General features: G+C 34.7%; 1 protein-coding gene across 1 annotated transcript in view; it reads right to left on the bottom strand.

Moving 5' to 3' along the window:
* Positions 1–24,489, bottom strand: part of LOC140437277 (uncharacterized) — a 76,992-nt gene that overhangs the window by 37,806 nt on the left and 14,697 nt on the right. The window lies entirely within an intron of this gene.

Genomic DNA, 24,489 nt, shown 5'->3' on the forward strand with positions numbered 1-24,489 from the left:
AATATGAATAAGTGGAGTTATACGATCATTTCAAATAAGTCTCCAGTCTTCCTGAACTCCAGTAACGTATAGACGACATTGTAGAATGCAATGAGTGTTACGGTTTGTATATGACATCACCAAGATGAAACTTATTGTTTTCTCGAAAGTGCTTTCAGCTGAATACATAATTTATAGAATTGTTGAACAAATCTTATCTCCGATATCTAAGAGCACTAGTGAGTAGTAGTTGCGATTTGACAAGAGAAATTTAATCAAGAATAAAGCAGGCTACGTGGACGTTTATCGTCATGAAGAACTTCTTTATCAGGCTGGATTTAGATAAGACCAAGAATCCGAATGCTACGCTACTAGCGTTTTCAATCATCCACTACGGCTGCGTGAGCTGGACCCTCAAGCCGCCGCTAGAAAAACGCATTAAATGGACCTTTATAGGAGAAAACACCAAGTTCTAAACAGCCTTCAGAAGAAAAAAAAACTGATGCGAATTGCTTCGGTTGAGCACCGAAGCCAAAATTTAGTAATCAATTAACTGTAAACTGTTAAAACTTTTGAAGAGAGACGGCACAATAAGAAGAAAAATTGCGTATGTAGCGGCATCTACAAGTTAATTAAAATCTATTAATATATTATTTATCGTTATTAAAAAGGGTATAATTGATAAAAGAGATACAAAAACAATCGTGATACCATATACAGCTATCAATAAAGGGCAACACTTGATACGAAGGGATCGATTAGATTACAAAACATTACAAAGGATGGTTTTACCAAATTTACTAGTGATATGGATTTAGCTAAACATTGCATACATTCACATACATTTTCTTGATAGTATTATATGCACAAAGGTGTCACTTAAATGTGCACTTGAAGTTTGATATCAGATTTAAGATATATTTTTCTTTCTCGTCATTATTTTCTAGTTATACTATACACGATATTTTAAAGTAAAACCATTACCGATTAGTAGACACTCCCAAACAGAATAACTTCATCTTGCTTCCCACTGACCTTTCATTCAAAACGTGCTTAATTAGTTTAAAATTATGGAAACAACCAAAATTTTTGTATTTATATTTTAAACCGGTTTTGTTAAATAGATGATGTCGCAAAATGATTTTATTTTAAAAATTAAAACCTATGCAATAAGTTGAAATAGATTCTGGATATAATATTTAAATTTAGACATTACAGCATCAAACACCTTTTTTAGATAAAAAATAAATGATATCATTCTATATATCGATCAATCAAAGGTAGATAACTGGTACAAATATTATTATTATACAGTAAGATAAACTATTCGAGTATGATTTAGGGAATTGTTAAAAATATTGTCCATCGATACTTGTTGAATTTATACACTGTCACAGCAGGTAAAAAATAAACAAGGAGGAATTGTAAATTAAAAAAAAAGTGATATTTTTGTTTTGCAACAAATATCAAGACAACCAAGGCCTATAGGGATACAGTATATTACCATATATTCCACAGCAGTTAAATTAAAAAATATCGAAAGGCATAACAGCAGGTCGATTTTCAGAAAACCGCACCTTGGGTTAACTCTACATTTCCTTTTTTTGCTTATCTCATAATAATATGACATTTTCAGTAGACAAAAATGAATAAGGGATAAAATCGTGCTTGAACTTCGTATCGAAATCCGACGGTCTATATTGACTAAACTCAGTTCTCAGAACGAAAAGATATCGTGGATGGAACACTGTTGACAATAGTTATTATAAATAATTCATATTATAGAATAGAATAATAATAATATAGAAGAGAATAGAAATATGCTTTATTGTCACTGAAAATTGTACAATTTTATGGACAAAGCTTACAAAAAGTCAAAAAAATAACAATAACCATTAAAATTTACTAAAATTACATAAATCTTCGATATCACAAAATAAAAGATAATAACCTTACGAAGTAGTTTACGAATAAGTTGCTGCATGTGATACCCAAATATATTATTTAAAGTATTGCTTGAATAATATGGTCTTTCAGATAGATAGGCTTTTGTCAATTTATGGAAAGAAGTTGTACTCGTAGATTTAAGTTGCAAAGGGAGATGGTTGTATAATTTTTTTGCCGAATATAATATATATTTCTTTACTAACTCAGTGGACGGGATCGGTAAATACACATCAAAGCTTGAATTTCTGGTGGAGTAGTCATGATTAGGTCTTGCTGGAAAAACATGAAGGTGTTTAAGAATTAAGCAAACAGTTTCTAGAATATATAAAGAAGGAAGAGTTTAAAAAATCCCGTGATTTTTGAAGTGGCTTCTGCAATGTGTTATTCTACTGAGGCCAAAAAGATACCGTATTGCTCTTTTTTTGTAATTTGAAAATAACATCAGATTGGGCAGCTTTACTAGAACCCCAAAAAGGAAGGCCATATCGAAGATGAGACTCGAACAAAGAAAAATAGGTTATTTTGGAAGATGCTAAATTGATTTCCTTCGAAACAGATCTTATTGCATAGCAGGCTGAGGCTAGTTTCTTACTTAACAAATCGATATGAAGGAACCATTTAAGGTTGCTGTCTATAAAAATACCATGAAATTTTACAGAATCAACGATACTGATCTGGCTGTTATTAAGAAGCAAGGGTTGGAGAGCTCCTTTATAGGATAATGTACTGTCTTATCCACGTTAAAAGAGAGTAAATTAGAGTCGGACCAGGTTTTTATTTTAAGTAGATCAGAAGTTAAGAAAAATTTAAGAAAAAGTTTAAGAAAAATTATAATTATGAGGGAGATCTATGTCCAGCAGTGGATAAGCGAAGATTGAATGATGATGATGATGATGATGAGATCAGAAGTTATAATTGCATGAAGAGTTTCAATATTAGAGTATCTCCAGGTAATACTGGTATCATCAGCAAAAAGAAAAATTTTTCTATCGATTTTTAACTTGGTGATGTTTGTTGGTGAACATACAATGTTTTTGTGACTAGAGTCAGTATCATTTGCTTTAACTAGTTGTTTTCTATTCCTCAAGTAAGATTGGAACTAATTCAAAGAAATACCTCGAATTCCGTAGAAATTTAGTTTTTTTTATCAAAATGTCGTAATTTGCACAATCAAAAGCTTTGGCATAGTCACAAAAAACAGTGGCAGTATAAAGATTATTGTTAAGTGCTTGATAGACCTCATGTAGTACAGAAAAAATAGCATCGCTGGTACATTTATTGGATAAAAAGCCGAACTGACTTTGTGATAAAATGTTGTTTTCAACGAGAAAGGACATAAGTCGGACTTTTATAAATCTCTCAATAATTTTGGATAGGACCGGTAGTAAGGCAATAGGTCTATAGTTGCAGACATTAGATTTTTCTCTGGAAATATACCTTTTTCGCACGCAAAGAAAGATCTTTCTGCAAAATCTTCCATAAAGTGGATGGACACATATCCAACTGCTGTGCACGATGGCAGATAGACTGATTCATGTCTTCCTGTATGCTACGCTCTACAGCAGCAACAAGTTCTTCTGTACGCACTGTAAGACGTGCCTGTGGATGCATATTATAATTTAGAGTAAACGTGGTGCAAAAATGTTCCATGGTTTAAATAAATTTGTACAATTTGGAAGCGTTGTTCGGGCGTCAAGTCTATTTATGCTGAAATGCCAAACTGACCTTAATATAAATCACTTGACAGCTGCCAAAATGGCCGACAGTTAACAAAGTGTTACCAATTTACATTTTTATACCTCTAAAAAACACTCTTTGTTTCCTTGTCTTTCTCATTGTATTATAAAAGAATGGTCATCATTTTGGGATTATTTATTGTAATAATTATAATGTTTAACAGTATACAACAATTAAAAAACTTAAAACGTTTGATACAGTTGAATTTAAGCATTATTAAGTCATGTAAGCAGGGCGCCAGATCAAAAAGAAGGCCACGGAAAAGGTAGGAGGATGAAGTGGAAGCGGACGCGCAAAATTTTCTAGACGTGAGAGCCTGGAGAAGATCAGCGCGGCACCGGCAAGGTTGAAGGCATAGTTTGGAGGAGGCCAAGGCTCGATTTGGACTGTAGCGTCATTGGAGAGAGAGAGGGAAGTCATTTAAATTTCCATGTTTATATGGGATTAAGTCACATTATTATTGGTTGTAATGAAAATCATATTTTTAGCTAACTAATGTTCAATATTTCCACTTCCACTCCGGAAAACATTAAACATTAAAATCGTAACCTTTGATTTGCAGCAAGTCTTACAAACTCCTTATATACGTTCATCCATCATATTTTATAAACGTCAACTGGCTGTATATAATTTGAATTGGCTGAATTTTTTGTGGCAAGAAACAATTATTGAAGGACGAGGTGGTAACTATTTAGATATATTTCACAACTTTCACCAGATGTAACTGATTTAATCATGTATTCCGACACATGTATAGGTCAAAACAGAAACTCCCATATACTTGTGATGTGTATTTGAGATTTACAAAATTCTTCTACTTTGCTGTGTATTAGTCACAAATTTAGAGTATGCCTTTAATGTGGTCAATTGGGACCACAGCGGGGTAACAATACACGGCGAAAAGCTTAACCATCTCCGTTTCGCAGATGATATTGTCCTTATCACAGATAATTCAGGAGAAGCTACAGATATGTTAAATGAATTGGACTTTGCATGTTCGAAGATGGGCCTCAGAATGAACTTACCAAAACTAAGTTTATGACAAATATGGTCCCCAATAACCATTTAACTATTCAAGACAAAGTGATAGAACTGGTGGAGAAATATACGTATTTGGGTCTTGAAATAAGAATCAGCAGGGATAACCAAACATGCAAAATCCAAAAACGAATTACTTTAGTGTGGGCAGCCTTTGGAAAACTGCGAGATTAGCATCAAAAGGGAAGTATTTGACCAATGCGTATTACCGTTCATGACCTATGGGGCAAAAACTATGACTCTAACCAAGACTACGGCTTCGAAATTGAGAGTGGCACAGAGACGAATGGAACAGTCTATGCTGGGAGTGACGTTGCTGGACCGAATAAGAAACGAACATCTGCGAAGAAGGACGAGTATTGCTGATGTTGTGGAACGCATAGCGGAACTGAAGTGGAACTGGGCAGGCCATGTAGCGAGAATGCATGACTTACGATGAACGAGCAAAATCACAAATTGGAGGCCAAGAGCAGACAAATGTAGTAGCGGAAGACCACCTATACGTTGGGCTGACGACATCAGGCGTATCACCAAAAATTGGCAACAAAGAGCACAAAATCGTAAAGAGTGGAGGAGTTTAAGGGAGGTCTATGTCCAGCAGTGGACGTGATAAATGAAGGCTGGATGATGATGATGAGTCACAAATTTATGATAAGTGAACATTCACATATGGAGTGCGACACAGTGCATGCAAATAAAGTAAAGCATAAAAAGAAAACATCCATGGATATTCATCATCCACGTGACTGGTCTCAGTTAATTCGATTAATGGGACCGAAATATATTGTGGTAGATATGGGTTAACCAGATTTCCTTTAAGCAATTATATGCCAAAAAATTGTACTCAAAAACAAAAGATATTAAAAATAATAAATTTGTGTGGCATGATATACAATGGATGCGATTTTTGAAAGAAGAAAATATGTGTATCTTGTTGTATAAAACGTCTCTAGAATTAGATAAACATTTTCGAAAAATATCTTTTCTAAGAAGAGGACAAAGCGTTTAAATTTTCAGATTTAAAGCTTACAATTCAGTACACGGAGTGTTTACTAATAAGTAAAAAGAAAAAAGTAGAATTAATCAGCATTTAACATTTAATAAATCCAGTGTTCCATGAGTACTATAAAAACCTAAAAATTTCTGGGTTCAGAACAAAGGACGATTACCGACACCTCTGATGATGAGTTAGTAACTATTTGTTAAGATTTTTCTCTTGATAATGCATCTAAAAAATGTTTGGATTGTATGAGTTCATTATACACTCACTATAAACATATATTTGTTATTTTTTATCTTTAATATACAATATAATTAATGACTACAGACTACAGATGCCATTTTTTCATAATACATAATGTATTTAGATATCAGTGGCACATAAAACTTAAGTCATACAATCCGTTAAGTCGTTCTTTTTTATGTGTGTCAATGAATTTTGAACTATGTAGCTCCTAGATTAACAATAAACCAAAACTGATCAGTGCAACTGTTATATTATTTAGTAACGATTTTAAAGTTCAACCTGGTATTTTTTGGATACGATGATTTTTGACATAAGAAATTTTACTCTGCGACCACAGAATTGTGCGTTAACTTTACACGCCATATGACAAAGTCGATAACAAAATAAACAAACGCAGTCATCCATAAATTTAACCCACATACCTTTTATTGCCCTTTATCACGCTACAACACTTTGTGAAACACAGTTATGGAAACGATTTCATTTAATATTCATTACCATATAAACACTTAATTTTAATTTCATTATTATCAAAAAAACAGTTTTGTCTAAAAATAATCAGGAAGTTATAAAGAGTTTACTTGATTGTTAAGTTTAAATGTTAAATAAACGAAGATACTGTTTTGTTAAAGTATAAAAATAAAAATCATTGACTAAAAAACTAATGAAAGTTCATTTGCGTTTTTTGCCATGATTATTCTTAGTCCAGTTTATGGTGTTTAAATTTTTGGTCGTATGTATCGGCGACTAAGAAAAAAATATAGATTGGTAAATGTAAAAGTATAATCTTCTTCTTAAAGTGCCTATCCGTTCCGGATGTTGGCGATCGTAACGGCTATTTTAAAAGTATAATAAAAAACTATTTTTGTTCCATCAACAATGTTAAATTATGTTATATAAATATTCATTGTTTTCAAGAAAAAGCCTATAAGGCAAGCAATACTTTTCACAAAGAGGCATCACCAACCAGAGGACCAATTAACAGTGAAAAACAACACCATCGAGTGGAAAAGCGAAGCAAAATACCTTCGCCAGGTATTTATGAGTCAAAGTCATTATGGATAAAGGATTAACATTCAAACAACACGTAGACGCCACAATACAAAAAGCAAACATAGCAAAAGCGTCAATAAGAGGACTCGCAGAAAGAAAAAGCAAACTGCGGATGAAAACAAAAATAAGATTAATAAATAGTATAATTCTTCCTATACTTCTTCCTGTATCTTTCGCATGGGGACACATATGCAATACTACAAAAACGAGAATACAAGCGGCACACAACATCAGCCTAAGAGAAGTAGTTCCTATTTAGACAAACCAGAGTGACTGAAATAATGAAGGACAAAGTTAGCGGAACTGGAGAATCATTCAAGTCACATAATGCGGGAGATCATGAGATACGACGCTTTCCACCGATGGAAGCACAAACGACCCAAACAACAAATAGTGGAATAAAAATAAAATAAAACCAGAGAGAAGATAAACAAATAATACCAGAGAGAAAAAAAAATCACCGGAGAGAAAATAAATCAAAAACAACAACAACACACAAAAGTGGATAGTTCAAGTGATAGGCAAAGTGAATTGATTATATTTATATACATTCACTAATCCTGATTTTGAAATTTTGATTCCGAAATGTGGTGATACCGACGTATGTTAAGGGTCTCATATATAAACGACATAAGTAAAATAATTATTCTCCAGAGGCTAAGAAAAGACAAAGAAATTATTAACACCATAAAAAACAGAAAATTGGCTTACTTCGGCCACATCATGCGTAATGATAAATACCGACTTCTACAGTTGATTCTACAAGAGAAGATTGAGGGTAAAAGAGGCCCTGAACGTAGACGTATATCCTGGCTGACCAATCTTAGGAAGTGGACTGGTTTAACGTCAACTGATCTATTTCGAGCTGCTGTGAATAGAATAAGATGGGCCAATGTGGTCGCCAACATTTCTAGAAGATAGGCACATTTAGAAGAATTCTGATTTTATGTTTCAGGACATGCTACAAAAAAAAATCATAAAAAACACAAAAAACGGCCTCGGATCCAAAAAAATTATAAAAATTACTAACAAAACCGAAAAAGCGAAAGCCAACAAAAAAATATTAGCAAAAACCACAAATTCCGGGCACGTAGGGCCCAACCACTTAAGCACCAAGTCTCCTAACCAAGCCTACCACAGAGCGGAGACTTGAGGCCCAAGTAAGCCATTTTAGTTTCGAAGATAAGTCACATGAAGATAACAGGAATAAAGCGACTAACGCTAGCCTGAATTTTTAATCGGATAGAGTACCATGTTGGAGTTCTATTACCCAGGATTCCCACATGAAAAGCATTTGGGTGGTAGTTATGCCCCTATCGCACATCAGAGTGCTATAGGAGGGAAAGGGATGGTGTGGTCAAACTCTCAACTGGTGACGTGGTGCCACTCAGTACCTCAGAGAGGTACGAGTTTAGTTGTAAAACGAATACGCATTTATTAACAACTCGCACGACTTCGAGATATGTATCACTTTGTCTTTGTCAGTCTTCTATAAACAGTGCAAACGTCAATTAGGTACAGCTCTGCTCTTATATCTCGCTACTGGATACGTAATATACGCTGGGATCCGTAGCGACCCCACGTCCCCATGAATGCAATATTTTCATAAATTCTTTTTTGCAGAGAAATGGCCAGTACAAGTAAAAAAATTAAATATTGTCATGAAAAATACGAGGAGACTGTAATGCAATGGTGTGATGAGCTGGACGCTGATTCGGAAGACGACATAGTCGGCAATGATCAAGATACAGAAGTTGATGATGATACGACAGATAGTGAACAAAATGTTTCAGAATTTGAACAAAATGTACAAGATTCTGTCATTGAGAAAGAACAAAATAGCACTGAACATAGTGAGCAAGAATTGGATTCTGATGCAAATGATGTAGGAAGGGCGTTTTATGGGAGAAATCGCTACAAATAGTTGATGCAGCCTGCGCAGAAAACAAGCAGAAAAACCCAAGCAATTGATTTGGTAAGGCATTTACCTAGTCTTAGAGGCACAGTGCTTCTTGTTGCCATTTGTTGGATATTCGTCCAAGAAGAAGAAGCACAGAACCGTGAAGAGTGGCGAAAAATGGGAGAAACCTATGTCCAGCAGTGGACAGAAGAGGTTGCATGATGATGATGATGAGAGGCACAGTAAATTTGTTGGCAGATCAAAATCCAACAAGTGTTGGGTGATGTATTTTCACCGATGATGTGATAGAAGAAATAATAAAGAGGAGAAATGAAAGACTGGGTTTAGCAAGGCAGAAATATAAAAATGAAGATAAGAATAGAACTTGGTGCATTATTTGGTCTACTTTTCTAACAGCAATTTTTAAAACATACAATGAAGACTTAGAATCAACGTATGCAACAGATGGAATAGGCAGACCAATTTTCACAATGCACAGTGCACAATGTCTCTAAAACGTATACTCACTTTATTAACTTGTCTAAGATTTGAGGACCCATAATCCAGAAAGGAGAGAAAAAAATATTAGTAGATGCGTTAATGATCTTGCATGCATTGATGAAATGTTAATTGGATTTAGAGAAAGGTGCAAATTTAAAATAAATATGCCCAACAAACTCAATAAATATGGTGTAGAAGTAATGGCCCTTTGTGATGCTCGAACCTCTTATTTATACATGTAATGCGTATATATACACTGGTAGAGGTAGTGACGGCGAAGAATTATCAGATCAAAAAAAATTTTCAATTCCTACCCAATCAGTACTTGGACTCTCAAAGCCAATTTTTGGAAGCGGTAGAAATATTACTGCGAATAATAATTGGTACAATCTATCCAAGTTGTTGAAGAGTTATTTGCTAGAAAAATTACGTATGTGGGAACGCTCAAAAAGAGTAAACGAGAAATTCCTAACAAATTTTTTTCCAAATAAAACTCGTGCAGAACAATCATTGATCTATGCATTTAACAGAAACATAACACTTTTTCATGAGCCTAAACGAATTAAAGCTATGATAATGATTTCATCTATGCATAGATATGAATCAACTGATAGTCAATCTTTAAACCCCCAGATGATCCAATTATACAACACAAAAGAGGGAGTGGGTAGTTTGGATAAAAAATGTGAGACTTTTTCTACTACTCTCGAAAAACAAGAAGTTGGCTTAAGGCTATTTTTTATCAGTTGTTAAATATATCTCTCATAATGTTTTATACACTTATACAAACCAGAATAACTGTACAAGATTTCAATTCATTAAAGAATTAGATCGTTGCACCTCGTTTAAAATCGTCAATAAAATCCTACACTGCACTATCAGACCGAATGATTCTTTTACAGCTGTATGCATCCCCATTTGATTTGAACATAATACAGATATACGCACCTACAGCTGACAAAGAGGAAACAATAATGGAAGACTTCTACGAACAACTAGAAATCTTAATTAATGCAACCAAAAAGAATGAAATAACACTTATAATGGAAGATTTCAATGCGAAAGTAGGACGAGGCAAAACAGGAAAGGTAGTGGGAAATTTCGGACTTGGTGAAAGAAACGAAAGAGGAGATCGTCTAGTTCAATTTTGCCAAGAACACAATCTAGTACTTACTAACACTCTTTTTAAGCTCCCGCACCGTAGACTCTATACCTGGAAATCACCGGCAGACTCACCCGGTAAAATATTCAGAAATCAAATAGATTATATCGCTGCACCAATCAGGTTTAGAAACTCCATCAAAGCCGTAAAAACTTACCCGGGTGCAGACGTAGCATCAGACCACAATCCGGTGGTATGTAAGTTTGAAGTAAAGTTAAAAAAGCCAAATGTAAAGAACAGGCCCGAAACGCTAGATATTAGGAAGCTTTCCAACAATAATATTAAACAACAGATGCAGGAGAATTTAAATACCGAAATATCAAAAATCCTTAAAAATAACAATGAACCGCTGGAAAAGTGGAGTGAAATTAAAGAAGAGATTAGGACTTCAAGCACTAAGTTTTTACTACCTGATAAGAGAAAAAAGAAAGACTGGATGACTGCAGAAATCCTTAACATGATGGAAGAGAGACGGATATATAAAACTAAAGATACTGCCAAATACCGTGAAACCCATAGACGAATAAGAGCTGAGATAAGAAAAACTAAAGAGAAATGGTTCTCGGAGAGATGCGAAGAAATCGAACAGTGCGAAAAGGTATACGACTATCACAATATGCATAAGAAGATAAAGGAACTCACAACAAAGAAAAGCTACAATATTTTATCGAAAGGGCTGTGCGATGATAATGGAAATCTACAACTAGACCCCGACAAAATAGTTAGAATCTGGGAAACTTATGTGGAACAACTGTTTAATGATGACCGTCCTAGTGGGTATACACTGAGCAATGATGATACTGGCCCGTCTATTCTAAAATCAGAAGTGGAGAATGCTATAAAGGGTCTTAAAAATAACAAAAGACCAGGCAACGATAACGTATACGGGGAAGTATTGAAAATGCTGTGCGAAACAAATAGTCAATTTCTAGACTCACTCGTCAGACTCTTTAACAATATTTATAACAGCGGGGAGTTTCCTGAAGACTGGCTAGAGTCAACTTTTGTTGCCATACCGAAAAAACCAAAAGCAAAGTCTTGTGATCAACATCGGATGATAAGTCTAATTAACCACATTTCGAAGGCATACACCAAGGTTATTTACAACAGAATAAGCAAAAAATGCGAGGATAACATTGGAGATTCGCAGTTTGGGTTTCGGAATTCTTTTGGGACAAGATAAGCACTTTTTAGTCTACAGGTACTCATCCAGTGCTGCAGAGATATGAACAAAGACTTGTACGTATGCTTTATAGACTACGCAAAAGCATTCGATAACGTAAAGCACGAAAAGATAATTGAAGTTCTCCATAAGATCGGAGTCGACTACAGAGACATTCGAACAATAGCGACTCTCTATTGGGGTCAAACAGCTAAAGTGAAAGTAGGATCTACATTGACCAATAAAATTGAGATCAAGAAAGGGGTACGACAGGGCTGTATCTTGTCTCCTATTCTCTTTAATATATACTCAGAAGAAGTATTTAAGACAGCGCTCGAGGAAAGCACAGAAGGCATAAAGATAAATGGAGAAATAATTAATAACATAAGGTATGCTGATGACACTGTGATTTTAGCAAGTAGCATGGAGGAACTGAGTTACCTAATGAGTAAGATACAAAAAACAAGTGCACAATACGGACTCAGACTAAATATCACAAAAACCAAATGGATGTTAGTAAGCAAAACCCAACAACCACCACAGCAACTGATATTAGACAATGAAAGAATTGAACACGTGGATTCGTACATCTACTTGGGAACAACAGTTAACTCAAATTGGGATCAAGCGAAGGAAATACGTATAAGAGTAAAAAAGGCAAGAGCATCGTTCACTAGCATGAAGCAAATTTTCACCTCTAAAAGCCTCACCCTACCTCTCAAAATTCGACTTCTGAAATGTTATGTATTCCCGGTTTTGTTATATGGAATGGAGGCGTGGACAATGACCGCAACATTGATGAAAAAAGTAGAGGCCTTCGAAATGTGGGCTTACCGACGTATATTACGTATATCCTGGACTGAGCACGTGACCAACGAAGAGGTACTACGCCGGATAGGTAAAGAGAGAGAGGTAGGAATAAGTATAAAGAAAAGAAAGTTGGAATACTTGGGTCACGTTATGAGACATAAAAAATATAGAGTACTACAGCTGATCGTTCAAGGGAAAATAGACAGCAGAAGGGGTCCAGGGAGGAGAAGACACTCGTGGCTCCAAAACTTGCGGCAATGGTTCGGATTGTCATCTGCTGAACTATTCAGATCTGCCGTAAACAAAGTCAGAATAGCCATGTTGATTGCCATTGTCAGAATAGCCATGTTCGGAACGGACAAGGCACATGAAGAAGAAAGAATTAGATACTGATCTAATAACACCGCATATAAGACGACGATTGGCCAACTATCATTTGCCGAGAGAGTTGAGATCAATAATTAGTTCAATTTTAAAAGAACCAATCCAATTTCCAATGTGGGAAACGTCCTAGGATTAAGGATAAAAAAACTTCTGTGACTTGCAAGTGTTGTATGGTACCTATTTGGTTAGAATGTACAGAAAAAGTGTGTAATGACTGTACAATTGACTAACTGTGAACTTTTTTGTTAAATGTTATATTTTATATTTTAATGATAATAATATTATAATATGTCTAAGGCTATAATATGTCTAATATATTATAATATATCTAAGTTAATTTCTAAACGAATGTTGTTCAAATTTTTGTTTGTTTACCTAATTTTTTATAAATAATCTATTATTGTGCAAATGTATTCATCAATATATCATTTTTCACCTATACTAAAAATACTCTTATTTTTGAATAAAGTTAAAATTATTTCAAAATACCGGTTTAATTTTTTTAATAAAATCCTACTAAAATGATTTTTATTTCTTGTATGACAAAATTAATGTTTTCATTGGTTTTTTATGATTTTAAACGGTTAGGGTACGGTTAGACTCCACGTCACCGTTTATGTCAAGATTATATCACTTCACCACTTCAGGGTTAAAATGTTTGCTCTGGATTCAAGTCAATGAAAAAGTGCTTATTTTTAGAATAAAACTCTGGAGAAACGAGGCAATTCTTCCTTATAATGACTACGAGTGTTTTAGTACACACTACACAGTGCTATTAGCGCGTATTTTCAGCTCTACACTGAAAAGAAATTAAATCAAGATACGATAGGAATATCACACAATAAGATAGATACATCAGATGTTTATTTTGACAACTGTATCTTGGCTTCCGATATAAAAGCTGCAGATGTTTTTAGTTTCCATATTTGTGTGGTACTGTCATAAAAAAATACAAGTTGTTATTTAATCACATAAATACACATTTCACATGTATTCTTTACGCATTTACACCTTAAGGCTCTTATTTTGACTTCATAAAAATAAAGAAATTAAGAAGCAGACACAATTATTACTGACTCACTGGAGACAAACACTTCTCACACCCTAAATATATTCGCTATCCACCGATCTTCCTCTTCTTCAAGTTCCGCTGCTATCGGAAATTGGAAATTATTCTGGCAATTATAGTTTTGTTTGTTACGTATCTGAAAAGTTCTAAGCCATTCACGGAGATTGTGTAGCCACGAATTTTTACGCCTTCCTACGCTTCTTCTGTCTTTTAATTTTGCACTACATTATATTCCTTAATAGTTCGTATTTCTCACCTCTCATAATGTGTCCCAAATATTCCCACTTTCTCATTTTTATTGAGTTTAAAACTTCACGTTGTTTTCCTAGTTGTTCGAGCACTTGTATCTACATTTATTTTGCGATCCGTCCATGATATTTTTAGAATACGCCGGTAACACCCCATTTCGAATATGTCTAGGGTTTTAATGTGCCCAAGACTTAACTTCATATAAAACAGTTAAGAAAATATGACATCGTAGCATTCTTATCCGCAGCGTTATATATCATACAGCAGTATATTCATACTATATTAGCAGTATACTAGCAGCATATTATCCGCAGCAGTATATTCATACTAATATTTCAAAAAATCTTCATTCTATTAAAAAATTATCTTACAACTTTATGCGGCAACTTATTCCTTTTATTTGATCAATATCTTCTGTGATCCAAGCTCCAAGTTATTTGTACGAGGATATTTGCTCAATTTTTGTATTATTGAGTACTACTTTATCTCTGTTTTGTGCTTTCGTAATTCCCATGAACTTAGTTTTCTTCAGATTTAGTTTTAATCCATAATTGTTGCAATGCATATTGAGTTGTCGGGCAAGATCTTCTAGTGTTCCCGCCAAAAGGACTGTGTCGTCAGCATATTTTATTTTACTGAGTGGCTCACCAATTATTATAAAGACCTCACTGACTTCGGCCAGCGCTAATTATTCTCAGATGGCTTCATTATATAAACTCATGGCTTCACTTTGCACTCGTATGTCCCCATAGGGAGGACATGACTCGTGTTTTACCGTTGCGCTCGTATGTTCCCATACAGGGGACATCGCATGTATATGTCGCCGCTTCGGCGACATACGAGTTATTTGCTATCTTTTTAAAGCATGATTACGAGTGTAAAGAGTTAAACGAAATTTTTTTTTATCTGGAAGACAGTTTTTTGCTTTTATCGCCCATATTCTTGTAAACATTATAATACATGGTTTCCTCCTTATTTAGGTCCTGGTCCATCTCTTTGGTGAACGCTCCGATGTCCTACTCGTGACTTATCTCGAGCGAGGCTCAGCAATATTCCTTCTTCCGTGCCGTTAATATTTTTATTTCACTCTTTTTTCTTCTTAATATCCAATTATTAATATCTTCGACATTTCACGCGTGTCTTGTGCTTTAAGTTCTTTTAAGAGTGTCCCTCCAGCTATTCTATGAAGTATCTTTATCTCTAATGTTTCCAGCAGTCTTTTGAGATTTGAGGTTTCTGTTAAAATTTCAGCAGTATATGTCAAGAGAGTCCTTAAGCTTTCATAGATTTTTGAATTAATTGACAATGTTTTACCATATTATCATTTTTGTTCGTCTTCTACATTTGTACTTCTAAATATTAACCTTCAACCTCCGATACAAGATGCTTAAGTGTTACGTGTGGCCTGTTCTCCTGTACGGAATGGAAGCATGGACGTTAAAGGCCAGTTCCATTAACAAACTTGAAGTGTTCGAAATGTGGTGCCTGCGTCGAATGCTCAGAATATCATGGACGGACAGGGTCAGAAATGAGGAAGTACTCAGAAGAGCGGGCTTACAGGATAGGGAACTTTTTAATTATGTAAAAAGTAAGAAGACTGCATACTTGGGGCACATTATACGAGGAGAACGATACACTTTTCAGCAACTGATACTCGAAGGGAAAATAGAGGGTAGGAGAGGTCTCGGACGTAAAAAAAATGTCATGGCTGCGCAATATTCGACAATGGACAGGAATCCACAGCTATGAAATGCTTCGCAATGCTGCTAAAAACAGATATATTTAATCCAGAATATTTAACATCTCACCTGACAAGACGATGTACGGTGGACGCCTACGCAGAAATGCATGGCACCTTAAGAAGAAGAAGAAATATTAGAACTTCATTTCTTAATCCATCATCATCATCATTCTCTTTGCCTTTATCCCTATGCGGGGTCGGCTTCTCTAATTACACTTCCCCATAAGTGTCTATCTTGGGTCATATCAATATTAATACCCTTTACCAACATGTCCTGCCTAAGCCTCCCCCCGCAGATCTTTTTTGGTCTTCCTCTCCTACTACTTCCAGGAACCCGCAGCGATCATCAATTCTTCTTATTGGGTGATTAACGCCTCTACGTTGAACGTGGCCAAACCATCTTAATCTATGCTCTCTCATCTTGGCAACAATCGGTGCTACCCCTAGACTTTCCCTGATATACTCATTACTAATTTTATCCTTTTTTGCCACTCCACTCATCCATCTAAGCATTCTCATTTCCGCCACATGCATTCATTGTTCCTCTTTCTTTTTAACAGCCCAACATTCAGTTCCGCATATCATAGCTGCTCTTATGGCTGTTAGAATTATCCCTTCAGCTTCATTGGAATTTTTCTGTCACACAACACACCACTCACTTCATTTCACTTCATCCGTCCAACCCTAATTCCACTGCATGCATCTTCATCTATTCCTCCATTATTCTGTAACATCGATCCTAGGTACTTAAAACTATTACTTTTCACAATCATTTCACCATCCAAATATATCATTATATTTGTACTAACTCCATATTTAAATGAACATTCCAAATACTCTGTTTTTGTCCTACTAAATTTTAAACCTTTTTTCTTAAGAGCTTGTCTCCACTGTTCCAGTTTTTGTTCGAAGTTGCTTTCACTATTTCCTACCAACACTACATCATCAGCATACATTAAGCACCACGGAATATTACCCTGTAGTTTCGCTGTTATTTGATCCAGAACTAATGAGAATAAATAAGGACCACCGAGCCTTGGTGCAATCCTACTTTCACATGAAATTTATCACTCTATCAAATTTCATTTCTTAATCCATAGATATATAATACAAAAAATAGACTTATTGCTGCAATACAGTCGCGTTCCCCCAGTTGCGACAGAGATAAGCTCCTCTTTCTAATTTGCCGGGATTATCGACCACGTGACCTTCTCATAGGTTATTTAAGTCACGTGGTGGATAAACCTGGCAAATAAGAAAGAGATGCAGGGACTGCTTTGCGTCAGTTTTCGCTGTCGCACTGGGGGAACGCGACTGAATTGTAGCAGTCAATTTATATTATATGTTTCTACTATTTTTCCATTGTTAGGATATCTTTAAAACCAGAGCCAATTCGGCAAGTTGGAGCTCAGATTCTTATTCAGCTCACCAAAAACTTTCGGAGAAGTATACTCAGTTCTCTGGGCCTCATGCTTGTCCTTTGAATTGGAGAGTATTATCCTACTACCCTCCTTAAACTTAAGAATGGTAGTGCTCGTATGCATGGGATATGTTTGCACTAAACTTTCTCTCCCATATTTTAGTTTTTCTATGAAATTCCGTCTTTTTCGGAAGTTCCCCTAATCTTTAACAAATCTAGGCTTTATTTTGCGTCCATACAATAATATGCGGAGTATTCCACTAAAAATAACAAAGTTAATGGCGACTTACGGTTCTAAAGGAAGTGATAGCAAGCTGTAAATATAGACTACTAGATCAGCTACAACTATGCGTAGCAATTTTCAGATTTCAAATTCGATACTTTTCAGAGATATATCGAAGACGTCTACTTAGAACACCTTGTATACTTATTGTGGTCTATATCCCAAATATGAAACGACACCGGACAATAATTCCAGACTAGTTCTTAGAGTTTAAATTATAAAAGTCAGTACTTAGAAAAATAACATATAGTGTGATCCATTTAGATTGGAAACACCTGTATAAAATTTTAAGTTTGTAATAATTGATTTTAACCAATTTTTTAAAATGGCATGTAATAAAGGACTACTTCGGGACATAATTTAGAATGTTTATACTATGACATGACATACTAAGATATTTTTTGTTAGTCAAAAATAGAGAATTTTTATCGAGATCTTTTTATTAACAAAATTCGTACGCCACTGGATTTAGAGCGGCTTCAAATAGCTATGTCAAGAATTTTATTAAAATATATTTATTAGTAACGAAGTTATGACAACTTACAATCTTAAAACTCACTAAGCTACGAGTCACCAAAGAACACTATCTATCCACAGATATCTATGAAAATTATCACTTTTTAACTAATTTTAATAATAAACCACCACTACAAAATAATGTTAATAATAGCATAACAATTTAATGAAAGTAACGCAACCAGATTATTAACTTTACAAGCTATTAAAACTTAATATTTCAACTTAAATCTTAGTTGCCTTGAAAATGATATTACTGTTTAACATTTGTGACAAATTTCAATGTCACTGCGACAATATTTACTTCCAAGTCTTTTCATAATATTTTCTGTCATGCAGTGGCGGCTGGTGTGGTAAAATTTTGGGTAGGCCAAGCCAGCAAATTACATATAGCTATGTGTAATCAGTGGCGGATCCAGAGGAAGGGGTCACGGGGTTATGACCCCACCTAAAAATATTTGAAAACCCACTTATCCTATTGGTGGTAAGACTAAAAGTGACCTTGCATCAGAGAAAAGTAATCACCCTCAAGATCCATGACCTCCCCAAAAAAATTCTGTAGCCGCCAGTGTGTGTAATACATATTTTTTTTGTGAGAGCGGGAATCTTTTTTTTTTCGAGGCAACCGTGCACTTGTTTGCAATTGTGTTGTTTGTTTAAAAATATGTTACAATTATAGATTATGTTACATATTTTTTTATCATAATTTAAAAGAAAATTTATATTACAATTCGATAATTACATTACAAGTGACGATGATCGGCGTAGGCCCGATCGTCTGGTGCCTAAACAGCTAGCATAAACACGACAATATAAATCGTTGTCCGGCAAGCTGCTTAACTTCAAACGCTTTTTGTACGGGGATCTTATGTGAGCTGGGTCGGCCAGTTCCGATCGGGCCTATTAATGATATTTAAAATGCCTGAATACGATTCGATGCTTTCTATGGTTATATGATATCATAGTTGTTTTAACGGACGCTAATGTATTAAGTGATTTAGTACATTTAAAAGTTATTTACATGGATTAACATAATTTTTGAACATATGTTTTTCAATTTTAAAGCTCTTAAAATTATTGGGTAGGCCCGGCCTATCCTGCCTACCCCCAAAAGCCGCCACTGCTGTCATGGCTATCCGTTTTTTGGGAGATAACGAAAGAAGTGGCAGAGAAGTTTGTATAATATTTAATGGCAGACATGCCGATTGTTTTATTAGCAACTTTAAGGTAATAAAAATAACCGAATAAAACCGAATTTAGAAAATATCCCCTTACAAAGAAGAAGAGGGAATTATGAAATCAATTGGAATATTAAAACAACATAAATTTTCTAAAAAATGTATTGTTTAGCGACGAAGCCACTTTCACTACAAATAGAGTACCACTATCACAAAACTGTTGCTATTAAACAGCAGATAACCCCCATTAGTAATAAACTATACAAGCCAGTATTCTCAAAAAATTTATGTTTGGAATAGCTATTAACTAGCGAATTAGTGGACCTTTCTTTGAGGAAAACATGAACTCAAAAAACTTTTTAAAATTTTTAAAAACCTTCTTGTGGGATGCTATTCATGAGCTTTCACTTAATGAACTAAGTGTATCCAGTTAGATGGGTGTTTTTTCATTACGCCAGAATTGGGAAGCAATAGCTAAATGAAAGTTTTCTAAACTGTTGGATAAGTCTTGGTAGTCCGTTGATAGATTAGTTATCCAGATATCAAGATCTCATAATTTTAGAATTCTTCCTCTGGGGAGTTATCAAACAAAATTTTACCCAACCCGCCGAAGAAACGTAGACAAACTTCGTGCAAGAATTCAACAGGCATGTGCAGAAATTAGATGGTGGATTGGTAGAGACAACTAGGATTTAAACTAAAATTATATTTCCATGACAGTCATTTGATACAGAGTGTTCTTTTTTGACTTGTAGCCTAGTAAGTTTTAAAACTTTTGTCATAACCACAAAATTTTTGTCATAACTTTGTTATTAATAAATATATTTCAATTAAATTTTTATCATAACTATTTGAAGCCTCTCTAAAACTATGGCGTAGGAATTTTTGAAAAAAAAGCATGCCTGGTATGCCCTGGTAATTTGAATAATTACTTTAAATTATGTTCCGAGGTAGACCTTTTATTATATGATATTGAAAAAAAAATTGGTTAGGTATATTCGGTTAACAAATTTTATAGAGATGTTTCCAATCTAAATGGGTCACACTATATAAGTAAACAATGAAAAAAAAAAAAAAAATAGAACCAAATTATAGGCATATTAGGTTCCCATTTCTATGATTACCATTATATGTACTATTACAAGAATACCTTTCAGATCCGGTAGATATAAATGATCAATACCACTCCTTGTATTATTGTAGAAATTGACAATCTCCGGAAGTAACGCCGAGCACGATTTTTATATTTACCCATTTTTATTGATGTCAAATTCCATTAAAATTATTTTCATAGTGCATATTCGATCGAAATCTTGAAAAAGTGTCAAACTCCTCATAATATATCAGCCCATTCCTCTCACCACTTTTGTAAATGTTTTTTTAATTCCGTTAGTTTATATTTAAAACTTATTCGGACGGATAGACTTGTCCTTTTCTCCTTTTTTTTCTGTTAACTGTGTCCCTTTTGGTACCCGTTTATCGCTTTTACAATACATTAGTTCTAGATCTCATATAAACATTTTGGTATTACGACGAAATTAAGTCATGTGATTGATTTATTTATCTACGCATACTTTATATTTTTTATTTATGTCACTCCCGGAGTGCCATATCCCGTTTTTTGTTTTTTTTAATCCTGTTCTGAAGCTACTTTCTTGTGAATCTTAATGCAATTACTTCTTTCGTTGGGAATAAGCCACAATTTAAGTTTAAAATAAGTTTATTTTTGACGTTTCGATTTCCACTTCGGAAATCGTTCTCAAAATACAAACATTGTATTCCAAACGAAAATAGTAATTAATTTTTTAAATCCGTTATAATGAAATATAATGATAATCAAAATGAAGTAATTAAACATAAATACAAGAGAATAATGAAAATGTAATGATGAATAAATTTCTATATTATATTTAACAAATTTTGAAAATTACTAAAATCATTATCAACAAAATTTTTAAAGAGAAAAATTAAGATTTTTTTATATTTTAAAGAACTTAAATGTGTGGTGTTATTATAAAAAATATATTAACAGTTAAGTAATAAGTAGACATAAAATTTTATTAACCTACACATAATAATAATGTGCTATAAAAAATACTCACTTCTGACGGCACTCCCTAAGTGCTACCCACCATTTTTTTTTATTTATATAAAATTACAGTAAAATTATTTGCATACCTACTGCAATAATTGATTGAAGTCTTTGAAAGACGTGACTGGGAAAGCATGACAAAAGATTCTTTAGGCATTCTATAAAAAGCAATTAACTTTCTATCAGGCGTGATTTTGTATTCTTTTCAAAGTAGGGATGCACCCAATATCTTCCCTGTGAACTCTACGAACCCTGCGGTACTCAACTGCGATGGCAATCAAGCATGTCCTCCTCGTCAGAAATCGACATAAAAAACCACGGCACCGCTCGAATCTCGTAATTAAGATCTCGGAAAAGCTTTCTGAAAAAATCAGGATCCCTTCCCGAAGAGCCAAAGACCCGCCGAATACACCTATGGCAAGCATCAGCTACAACACATTTTGCTCCCTTAGAGGAAATGGCCGCTGGACACAATTTGCCGTATCCCACATGGAAAGCGCTAAACAGACTAAGAACTGGCGTTTCACGTTGTGCTAGTAACCTGAAGAAATGGGGATACAAGGAGGACGATACCTGCGACTGTGGCGCGGTTCAAAATAGTCACCATCTACTATCATGCACAGAGATGAGAGAGACCTGCACAAAAGAGGACCTATTCTTAGCGAATGACAGGGTCATATATGTGGCCAACCATTGGAAACACAAAATTTAAAGCTGTTGGTGTTCCGGACACGGAAAGTAAGTAAGTACCGCTCGAATAAATAAACACAAATGATTCAGAACCATTCGCTCCGTGGGCGGACACAAGTTTCATTTAGGTTGTAAACTGGTTATAAACCGATTGAGACTAGTTGTCAACTGTTGTTTTAAAACAGTTGCGCCATGGACTCATATTTTGTCCATGTTGGAAGAAACGATCAGTAGGAAAGCACAGATATTTTATTTGGTCCATTTGACAATATTAAATATTTCATTATATTCAAAACTATAATAAATAAAATACAGTCAATTCCGTACATAATCAGAACAGATTTCCTTTATAATTGATATGGTCATATTAATATAATTAATTATTCGACAACATTATCATATCAGTAAGATTAGAAACGGAAGAATATGTTTAACTACCTTTAAAATATATTTTTGTTTACTTTTAAAAGTAAAACGTTTAAATTTAACATTGACTTTTTTCTAATTTGTGTCAGAAAATATGTTGTCAAGAAAACGCACTTCACTGTTTGACTATATACTAGGTTATACTAATACAGAAACAACAAAAGAAACTGGAACAACAAAATGGAAGTCAGAATAGACGAAAAACTTACAGAACCTATAGACATAGGCAGCGGAATAAGACAGAAGGACTAATTGGGCCCTAAGCTGTTTAATTTAAAAATGAATGAAATTAACAAAGGAAGATGATACAAAATTAGTCCAGTCGTCAGAGATTTGATCTCTACAAACGAGACGAACAAGCTGAATTTTCCGAGAATGTCAATTGTGGGACCCCAAAAAAGATACAAAAAAGTTGCCCTCGGGCTTACCCCTAAAAGCCCCTCGTAGAAGGACGAAAACGGAAAACATCGATTTATCAAGAAATGCAGATGAGACAATTTTGAACAAAAATGTTTATTAGCCCTTTTGGTGTAGAATAAACCGTTCTCTCAGAAACAACGCTTGAAGCGACCGGCGATTTTGAATGTCAGTTACGCTCGCGAAATCAGTGTAACAACTCGACGGTAAAAATTCGATATCTTTAGAGTGTCCTCTCGACAAAAATCAGAATGCATTGTAAAGATGAAGAGTGCAACTCTCGTATACAATATTTGCATTTTGCCGCAAATGAAGTCAGTTCCTATAAAGCCGTTACATAAATAATCTTTGAGCGATTCTTGTCGTTTTTTACGATTCTCATGATATCAAAAAATTGATCACTTCGATCGATCGAAATGACAATGGAAATTCCACACATCGGTGTGGAGCCTAATCTTCAAAACCTATAACATGAAATTTTGATTTTGAGTTTTGACAACAAATATGTCGCATTTGAAACATGCTTAAAAAACGCTGAATTTAAACTTTCATATTACAAACTACTGAAGTTGTATAGTTTCGAAAAACGTACTAGTACAATCGAAAATAAGCAGTTTTGACATTAAGGTCGCTGTTATGCACAAGTTTTTCGTCGCCTGTCGCGTGGCGACAAAAAACGAGGCGTTCTCTAAGGCCGCTTGTATGTACGCGTTTTCGTCGCCTGTCGCGTGACCACAAAAAAAACGCGGCGTTCTCTATGATTCTGTCCCCGAAATTAGAGAGTTTAATGACGCTGCTTGCTTCGATAGGAGCTTATTTTTCTAGCTTGAAGAAGTTAATCGATGTGTGAAGACTTGTGTTGTCCGATGGAGCACCTCGATGGTGAACTACTTATCGACAAGATTGAAAAACGACCATCTTTGTGTGGTTCATCATCTTCTTCATCTTATTGCGTCGTCTCCTTTCGAAGGTTGGAGATCTAAATAGCAATTGTAGCTTTGGAAACTGCTGCACGAAAAATTTCTGTGGATGAGCGGTCAAACCATCTCCTTAGGTCTTTCAGCCACGAGTTCTGGCGTCTTCCAACAGATCTTTTACCCTGAACTTTACCTTCCAATATGATTTGGAGTAATTCATATCTTTCACCTCAACACATGACCCAAGTATTGTATTTCTCTCTCTTTAATTAGTGAGAGATCAATTACAAAAAGGAAATAGACTAGCAGGATGCCTTAATAACACTATATGGCAAAGCCCACATATAAACACTGAGATGAAGTCAATAATTTACAAAGCTAGTGTAAGACCAATAGTGACATGCATTAGAAACAAGTCCCGACACAGCCACAACACAAAGACTACATGAAACGGCAGAGATAAGAGTAATGAGAAAAATTACTAGAAATACTCCGAGATATCAAAAGAGGAGTAAAGACATTAGAAGAAAATGTAACGTACTGTGTATAAACGAATGGACACTTCACAGAAA

This window comes from Diabrotica undecimpunctata, chromosome 3, assembly GCF_040954645.1.
Source record: "Diabrotica undecimpunctata isolate CICGRU chromosome 3, icDiaUnde3, whole genome shotgun sequence".
NCBI lineage: Eukaryota > Metazoa > Arthropoda > Insecta > Coleoptera > Chrysomelidae > Diabrotica > Diabrotica undecimpunctata.